Source organism: Diabrotica virgifera, chromosome 6, assembly GCF_917563875.1.
Source record: "Diabrotica virgifera virgifera chromosome 6, PGI_DIABVI_V3a".
Taxonomy (NCBI): domain Eukaryota; kingdom Metazoa; phylum Arthropoda; class Insecta; order Coleoptera; family Chrysomelidae; genus Diabrotica; species Diabrotica virgifera.
In genome coordinates this window covers 223176187-223185263 of record NC_065448.1, presented here as the reverse complement: position 1 = coordinate 223185263, position 9077 = coordinate 223176187, and positions in this window count along the sequence as shown.

Sequence of the window (9077 nt, the reverse complement as noted above, 5' to 3'; positions counted from 1 at the left end):
TGAATGAAGACCAACTAATGGAAGCCAGAGACTTCATCTCTGAAATGGCTTGTTCACTAAAGCCCGGTCTTTTCACCTCCGAATAACTAGTTATCGGGAAGTTTAAAAGACAGATTTACATGTAATCTGAAGGATAAACTTCCCGATAACTATTTATTCGGAGGTGAAATGAGTGGACCTAAACCTAGATGTAGGGAAGGTGGTGGCAAATCTAGCCCAATTTAGAAAAAAAACTGGATTTTTTAGTCGAAATTCTTTATGGGATAGTGCAAATATGTAATACTAATCCCGTTATATGGTAGCAAGGTTTATGTACATCGCAGCCACTTATGCCAATTGCCTCCCGAATTTTAAATGTACCTCCATATTCCGCCTCTTCAGAAAGAAACTGGTCTTTACACGGCCTCACATATACAAGCAAAAATAAAGTTATCACAGGATAAAATTTATAAGTTGTTGCTATTTATTTAAATTTGGTTGTAAACGAAAAACAGATATTTATTTACGATACTAGACTAGATCCACTTTTAAAAGAGATTGACAAAAATCATGTTGTGTTATCCGTTCAGGATGGTGAAGCGGAGATCGAGTCTGAATCAGATGCTTGGTCTGAAGATTCAGATTCAGATTCAGATAAAAATATACCGCTGAGCAATTTGATTAAATAATGTGCTTTCTACCTTTAAAGTTTCGGTTTTGACACTTACAATTAAAGTCTCTTAGTTTAAGTACACTTAAGTCTCAATTAAAAAATATTTTCAAATTTTCCCATTTTTTCCAATTTTTCCAATGGTCTGGAAAAAAACGGAAAAAACCTGTTCTTTTCCAATTTTTCCCGTTTTTTTCCGATATGTTAATTCTCTAGGTCAGACAGAGACGAAGATATTGGGACAAATATATAAAGAGAATGGAGGACAGCAGACTCGTCAGAAGCGCAAAAACGAATAACCCAAGAGGTAAAAGACCACAGGGTAGACCACCAAAACGATGGCGAGAATGCTAGACCTCATCGTCCTGGAAAGACTTTATGGCAATGAACAGGCTGTAGCCTACTAGCATGATCGATCATGCCAGACAGAAGAAGAAGAATAAGAATAAAAAGTGGCTATGAAAGGCACCTTAACGTGAAAAGTGACCTTGCCTAATTCCTTATTTTTTAAACTAATTTAAGTTGGTTAGGGCCCTGGAGGAAAAGCATTCCTACTGGACAATTGAATATTTCCATTTCCTTTTTTATAATTTTCTTTATTAATACATATACGTCAGAAAAACAAAAACGATCACATCAATCACTTATTTTGTATTTGCTGTCTTTTTCTAAAAATAACAAACGTTTGTTAAAGAAAAGATAGCAAATACAAAATAACTGATTGGTCAACTCTTCTTATGGGGCTGGTGACTTCCAGGTACATCTTTAGCTGTGGAACAGTTTCTATGGCTGTTATGTAAGTACATACCGATCACTAAAAACTTTGTATTATGTCTTTTAATCGCATACGATCTAATCAGGACTCCATCAACCCTTGACTAGTTAAGGATTGATGGTAGTATATATATCAAATTATACACCAAGCACTTTTCATCAGATTGATTGCTCCCAATGACTAAGTGTCTCATTTTTACATGCTATAGACTGTTGAGTTCAATACTATACAGTTGCTTGGCTTTATTGTGTGTGATTGAAACCAAGACAAAGTTGTTTTTTATGTTTTATATATATATATATATATATATATATATATATATATATATATATATATATTTGCTATATATATATATATATATATATATATATATCTGCTACCCCAATATTTCAACCTTGTTTTATATATATATATATATATATATTATTCTTTTTATATATATATATATATATATATATATATATATATATATATATATATATGTGTGTGTGTGTGTACATGTCTTTCGTTTTGTGTTTTTAGCTTGTAGTTTGTATTGAGAAGACTTTTTGTACTGGGCCTGATGATGAGTCATATATTGTAAGACTCGAAACCGGTTGCCCCATGATTATATAACAACTAATAAAAATACAAACTAAAGATTGCGAGTATTGACTCAATTACTATATCCAATTACAAAATAACTGATTGATGTGATCGTTCATGGGTATTCTTTAATTTTTCCGACTAGGGGAGCAAAGTATGCTAAATGTCCAGTCACTCAAGCGCTTTGGGGACTTATTGGGTTGTGAAGAGTAGGTCCTAAAACCAAAAAAATTTAAGTAAAATTTTCCATTTTAGTGGGAACTTTCCATTTTTTAATTTAATTTGGCATTTCCAACAATCGTTTTTTCAGATTATAGCGCCATCTATCCATAATTCGAAAAAATGTTCCGAATAAAAGTTGCTTATTTTTACGTAAAGAATCCAAATCTGGAATAAAAATTTGGGGCTCCTATTTAAGATTTTAAAGTAACCACCCCACCACTGTAGGGGGTCGTGTTTGGTACCATTCGGTAGATTTTTCAAAAATATTGATTAAGTGTATTTTGCAGTTTTTCGATCTAATGTAAATTTTGCGAAATACCGCGGGATTTGTATTTAAAATTTAAAATTTACCCCCCACCCCTCTTCGTGGGGGTCATGTTTGGTATCATTCGATAGACTTTTGAAAAATATTGAACACCTATTTTTTAGTTTTTCGATCTAACAATCATTTCGCGAATTATTCGCTTTTTTTTGTGAAACTTTTTAACTCGCCCATTTCCTTACGCCCCACTCAAATCGTCAGATTTTTGACATATTGCATGTACTCAACTTACGTTATCTTAATCTGACAATTACGAGTATTTTTAATGATAGATTTTTTTTGAGTTCCCCTTAACGAACTCCCCTGTGTTAAGAGCCAATATATGGTAGAGCTACATCAGCAGGGCACTAGGTTTCTCCCCATATGATAATCTGACGCGCTCGAGTGACTGCAAAAATCCCCGCTTGGGCTCCCCTACCATAAGTGAATATATGTGGGCATATGTAAATATTTTCTTATATTTAATATTGTAGAAAACAGCATTATCTATCGTGGCTGAATGCATCAAGCAGTCAAAAACAAATTTAAAAAATGTTCCTACTTTTAAAATATCTGAAATGAATGAAAAAATCGGAATTTCGGATAGATTTACTGGCAAGATTAACTGCCAGAGCATGAAAACATATTTTAACAACATAAGGCAGCGATTTTTATGTTTCAGAGCGCGCTCCCCTGGGGGGCGTGATAAGACTAAATGGGAAACATGGATATCTAAAAAAAACATTATTAAAAAATTTATTACATGCTGTGTAAAACATTATATAATAAAAAGTAATTAATATTTATTAACGGTCCTCATGGAGACTACAGCTGTATTTTTTAATTTATTACTTTCCACAGATATTCCAATTGAGCTACAATTGATCTACATCCTGACCCAGTGGCGTAACAAAATCCGTCGGGGCCCCCCGCAGAATTGGAAATGGGGCCCCCTTTAAAAAATTACTAAATGCGACATGTGTAACAAACACTTACATGTGTTTTAGCCCAGTAAATGAACGTGAAATACCGCAATACCGTGTAATTTTCAGTGTCACCGCCAAAGTGGTCAAGTCCATACTTTTCGAGTTATTTGCGATTGAAAATGTTTAGTGTTCAACAAAAAAAAACACGTTTTTAGGCGGTTTTTCGTAAATAATAGTCCAGAGAAATAAGGTTTTTCTCGTGACACATCCCCCTCCAGGCCGAAACCAAATTTTTTGAGTAGTATGGACATCTATATTATTAACCTATATGTTTCCTGCAGCCGATTTTGATGATATACATAGTTATAAACAAATGAAGATCGAAAAACGGTAAATTATCGTTTTTTCGTCTATTACCAAAAAGTTAAGCACTTTAAACAAATTTGAGAGTAAGAAACTCATAAATCGTATAAAAAACTTCAATATGGCATTCGCTGAATATGTCCAACCTTATTGGTTGCTTAGAAAATTGCAAAATAAATCATAAATATTGAGTTTTTATAAATATTCGTAACTTAGGTAAAAATTAACTTAGAATCTTCTTATTACGCGGAATGCCGAGACTTCTTGTACTTAAATTATATTTTAAATTTCAAAGCAATTGGTCAAATAGTTTAAAAGTTATTTAATTTATTTTTCCCAAATTCATTTTTTTTGCAACACTATAAGTCAGAAAATTATGAGGTTACAATAATACTTCGGACAATTTATGAAAGAAGAACATTTATACTATTACCTTAATTAAAAATAAATGACCAAAAATAATTTTAAACAGTGTAAAATTATTTTGCAAAAACATGTCCATTTTTTGCTTACTTATAAACAATTAGAATAACTTTTTAACCGTTACCCGTAGAAAAATTATTTTTTCATATTTAGAAAGACTGAATTTTTATACACATTTAGAAAGAAAAACAACTGTTCTAGGACATTTAGGGACAAAGTTAGCCCCCCATTTTTTTAATTCACATGTTTTTGCAAAATTATTTTGCAATATCTATAATTATTTTTTGTCATTTTTTTTAAATTAAATTAATACTGTAAATTTTCTTCTTTCATAAACTATCCAAAATATTACTGTAACTTCATCATTTTCTGACTTACAGTGTTGCAAAAAAAATTAATTTTGGATAAACAAATTAAATAACTTTTAAACTATTTGACCAGTTGCTTTGGAATTTAGAGTGTAATTTAAGCACCATAAGTCTCAGCATTCCATGTAATAAGAAGGTTCTAAGTTAATTTTTACATAAGTTATGAATATTTATAAAAACTCAAAATTTATGATTTATTTGGCAATTTTCTAAATAACCAATAAGGAGAGACATATTCAGCGAACGCCATATTGAAGTTTTTTATACGGTTTATGAGTTTATTACTCTCAAATTTGTTTAAAATGCCCAATTTTTAGTAAGAGACGAAAAAAACGAAAATTTACCGTTTTTTGATTTTCATTTGTTTATAACTATGTATATCATCAAAATCGGCTGCAGGAAACATATAGGTTATTATTATAGATGACCATATTACTCGAAAAATTTGGTTTCAGCCTGGAGGGGGATGTGTCACCAACACGATATTTTTTTTCCTTATTTCTCTGAACTATAATTCGAAAAGTAAGTATTTGATAAAAAAAAATATTCTTCACAAAAATGTAGCTTATAATAAAAATTATCGACCCAGTAAAAGCAACGCTGTGTAATACTAAGTTATTTTGAAATGAGGGCATTTTGCCAAAATAAAAAAACTTTTTTCCTATAAAACTAAACTTTTTCAAAAATAAGATCTTCGAACCTGTCAAACTTACAGATCATATAAACAATACATATATAAAGTAAATAGTAAAGCGCTAACAAAAAGGGGGAAACTTTTTTTAAACATGTTTTTAAACAAAGTGCTTTATTTTTTGGTTATTTCACGTTTCAAGAAAGTAATTCAGCGAACTAGTACGGCTTAATATAAATATAAATTGAATAAAATACTTTGTTCTTGGGAAAATAATCATTTCATATTCATATTCGTAACAAACAAACAATAATATTGAGTTATATTCGCGGTTGGACGGATAGACATCCTAGGTCAAATTTATCATCTTTAGTACTATCCTTAGATTATAAGCTTTCATTTGACACCTCATTTGTCATTCTACCTGGTATAATAACGGAGGAGTTGAGTTCACGGACAGACAGACAGACGGACGTGGATAATAATTCAACGTTTTCACATTTTTTCAAAATTGGTGAAAATATTAATTCGTACTCGATTTTATTCGTAAGTGTATGTTTTCTTTTAATTTTTGGAGAAAACCTCATCCTTTTATTTATTATTTTTTATATTAGTTAATTATACAATAATATATTGATTTATAGCAAGCATGTATATCTTCATTCGATGTATTATATGATACAATATATCGATGTATAATTTTTTTTGCCATCTCTGTTAGAACGTTATTTGGGAATTCCCTGCATGTAAAAGTCCTTACATGTTCGCTAAATTACTTTCGACTCGGCTAAATTGGTTTAGACTAGGCCGTACTAGTTTATCCTAAAGTGTGAGTCTTTATTATATCAGGAAAAACTAGTCTGGCCTAGGCAAAATTAGTTTTTTCCTGAAGTGTGTGTATTTGTATCATGATAAACAAGTTTGGCCTATGCCATACTAGTTTATCCTGACGCGCTTAGGACAAAATTGTTTGGTCTAGGCCAAAATAGTTTATCCTAAAATCGGGTTTGGCCGGTAACATATACATCTAAAATTAGCACTAAAAACATTTAATATTAATCAAATGTAAAGAGCGTAATCAATAAAACAACATTTGTCTAATCTACATTGATAATTAGTATCAAAATATTTTCACTTTATCATGTCTTCCAGAGTCGTTACACAAAATATTAAAATGGGAAAGTGCCTAGGGGTTGGCTGCGTACGATAGTAGTTAAAAACTTTACAGTGAAGTAAAAACTTCCAATGTAATTATTATATGTTTCATAAAACATTAAAAGAACATTTTCGGTCTTGTAAGACCATAATCAGTAAACTTAAGAGAATTTGTTAAAAAAAACCCATCACAAAACAGTGAATATGTTTTATTCATTATCATTATCAATGGTGCTACAGTCCTATGAAAGAGCCTCGACCTTCCCAAGTCTATTACGCCAGTTAGTCCTATCCATTGCCAACCGTTGCCAGTTTGCTCCACATATTTTTCTCCCATTCTCATCTACACCATCCTTACATCTGAGTTTTGGCCTCCCCTATTTCTACTTCCCACAGGTTGTGACATAAGGATTCTTCTAGGAGGGTTGTTCTGCTGTGATCTTGCTAGATGTCCTGCCCATCTTAGTCTTCATATTCTTATAAGAAATACTGTGTCTTTACCCCTAAGTATATGTTTATATCCGTGGTATACCTCGTAGTTGTAACTCTTCCTCCAAACATCATTTCACAGGCCGCTACCGAATATCCTTCGTTCAAATAAGCAGAAACATTTGGGTAAGGTTTTAACATTACCTATTACAGTGCACTGGAATAAGTGTTTACCCCCCCCCCCCCCATATTAACTTATTTATTTTTAGCACATAAGCAAAAAAGCTCGGACAGGTCGATTTTTAAAGAAACCAAAGAATATTAGAGCATCAATGTTTCGAACTTTACGTGATCCCTCTTCAGGTCACAGTCATAACTTTGATTTTTTTGAATGGGAAAGTACATCATGTGATACCTCATTTAAAAGCTTTTGAAATACTAATTACAAAAATGTATAATACTTGGGCGAAATTTCGGTCAAATGCTTTTTAAATGCATTTATTTTTTTCGAATCCTGAGAAAACTAATGAGTATTTTTGAAAAATTTAAACGCAGAATAAAAGATTACATTATTACCGAGGGCCTAAAGTCCCTTAGAATAAACACAAAGTTTCTTTTGAATAATATATTTGAAATTAAAAATCATACTATATTTTTTCTTTATTTTCACCCCTGTAAATTATTAAAATAAACATTATAGAAGTTTATAGGGACTCTCTGCCCTCGGTACTAATGTAATCTTTCATTTTGAGTTTAAATTTTTAAAAAATTCTTATCAGTTTTCTCATGATTCAAAAAAAATGAATGCATTCAAAAAACATTGGACCGAAATCTTGCGCAAGTATTATACATTTTTGTAATCAGTATTTCAAAAGCTTTTAAATGAGGTATCACATGATGTACTTTCCCATTAAAAAAAATCAAAGTTATGACTGTCATCTGAAGAGGTATTGAGTAAAGTTCAAAACATTGACGCTATAATATTCTATGATTATTTTAATAATCGACCTGTCCGAGCGTTTTGCTTATGTGCTAAAAATAAATCAGTTAATATGGGGGGTAACAGTTATTCCAGCGCACCGTAAGTATATTACTCTATTGTAAGGAATGTTTTCGATTCTAGCAAGTTCTGATGAAGCCCAAAAATTATGTGGCGAAAGCTTGACTAAAATAAAAGACACTCACTTTTTCTTTTGGTTTTCTTATAAATATATATACAGGGTGTCCGGAAACTCTACCGACAAACGAAGACAGGAGATTCCTCAGATAATTTTAAGACAATTTAACCCAATTGACCTAGTCTGAAAATTCTTCCTAAGGGAGCTAGAGCTATTTGAAGATGTGTCTGGTAATTAGATTTTCTTAAATATCTCTGGAACGCTTCTATTTAGAAAAAGGAAAATTGGTACATTTATTTATCTTCCAAAGATAAATCGATTCCATCCATTGCAAATTTCCAGTACCGGTCATAGGCGTCCGTTTTGGTTAGGGCAACAGTTATATTAAAGCATAACTTTTTTGTTTTTTGGTTTTAATTTTTAAGCATTTTTGAGTCTAGATTATTAAAATGTAAGGTATTATAGTACTAAAAGGTACTGTTTCTTACTTTATGTCGATAGGATAGACCGTTTTCTAGTAAAATCGATTTGAAAATTTTTCGTTTTTTGAATATCAAAAAAAAATTCAAAAAAAAACTACTGAAAACTAGAAAAAAGAAAAGTGGTACGTTTATTTATATTCCAGATATATTTCATTAATTGCGAATTTCTAATACCGGTCATATTCGTCCGTTTTGGGTAGTACGTCAAAGGCTATTTTATCGCATAACTTTTAATTTTTAAGAATTTTTGACACTAGATTATTAAATTATTAGGTATTCTAGCACTAAAAGTTACCCTTGCTTTAAGTTGGTAAAATACACTGTTTTTTTTTTAATTCTTTTCAATTTTTTTTTAAATTCAGGAAGCGAAAAATTTTCAAATCGATTTTTGTAGAAAACGGTGTGTCCTACCGACTTAAAGCAAGAGTAATTTTTAGTACCAAAATACCTCACAATTTAATAATAAAGTATCAAAAATGCTTAAAAGTTAAAGACAAAAAGGTATGCAATAAAATAACCGTTGCCCCACCCAAAACGGACGCCTATGAGTGGTAGTAGAAATTAACAAAAGATGAAATCGCTTTACCTCTGGAAGATAAATATGTATACCAATTTTCGTTTTTCTAACTAGAAGCGTTCTGGAGGTATTT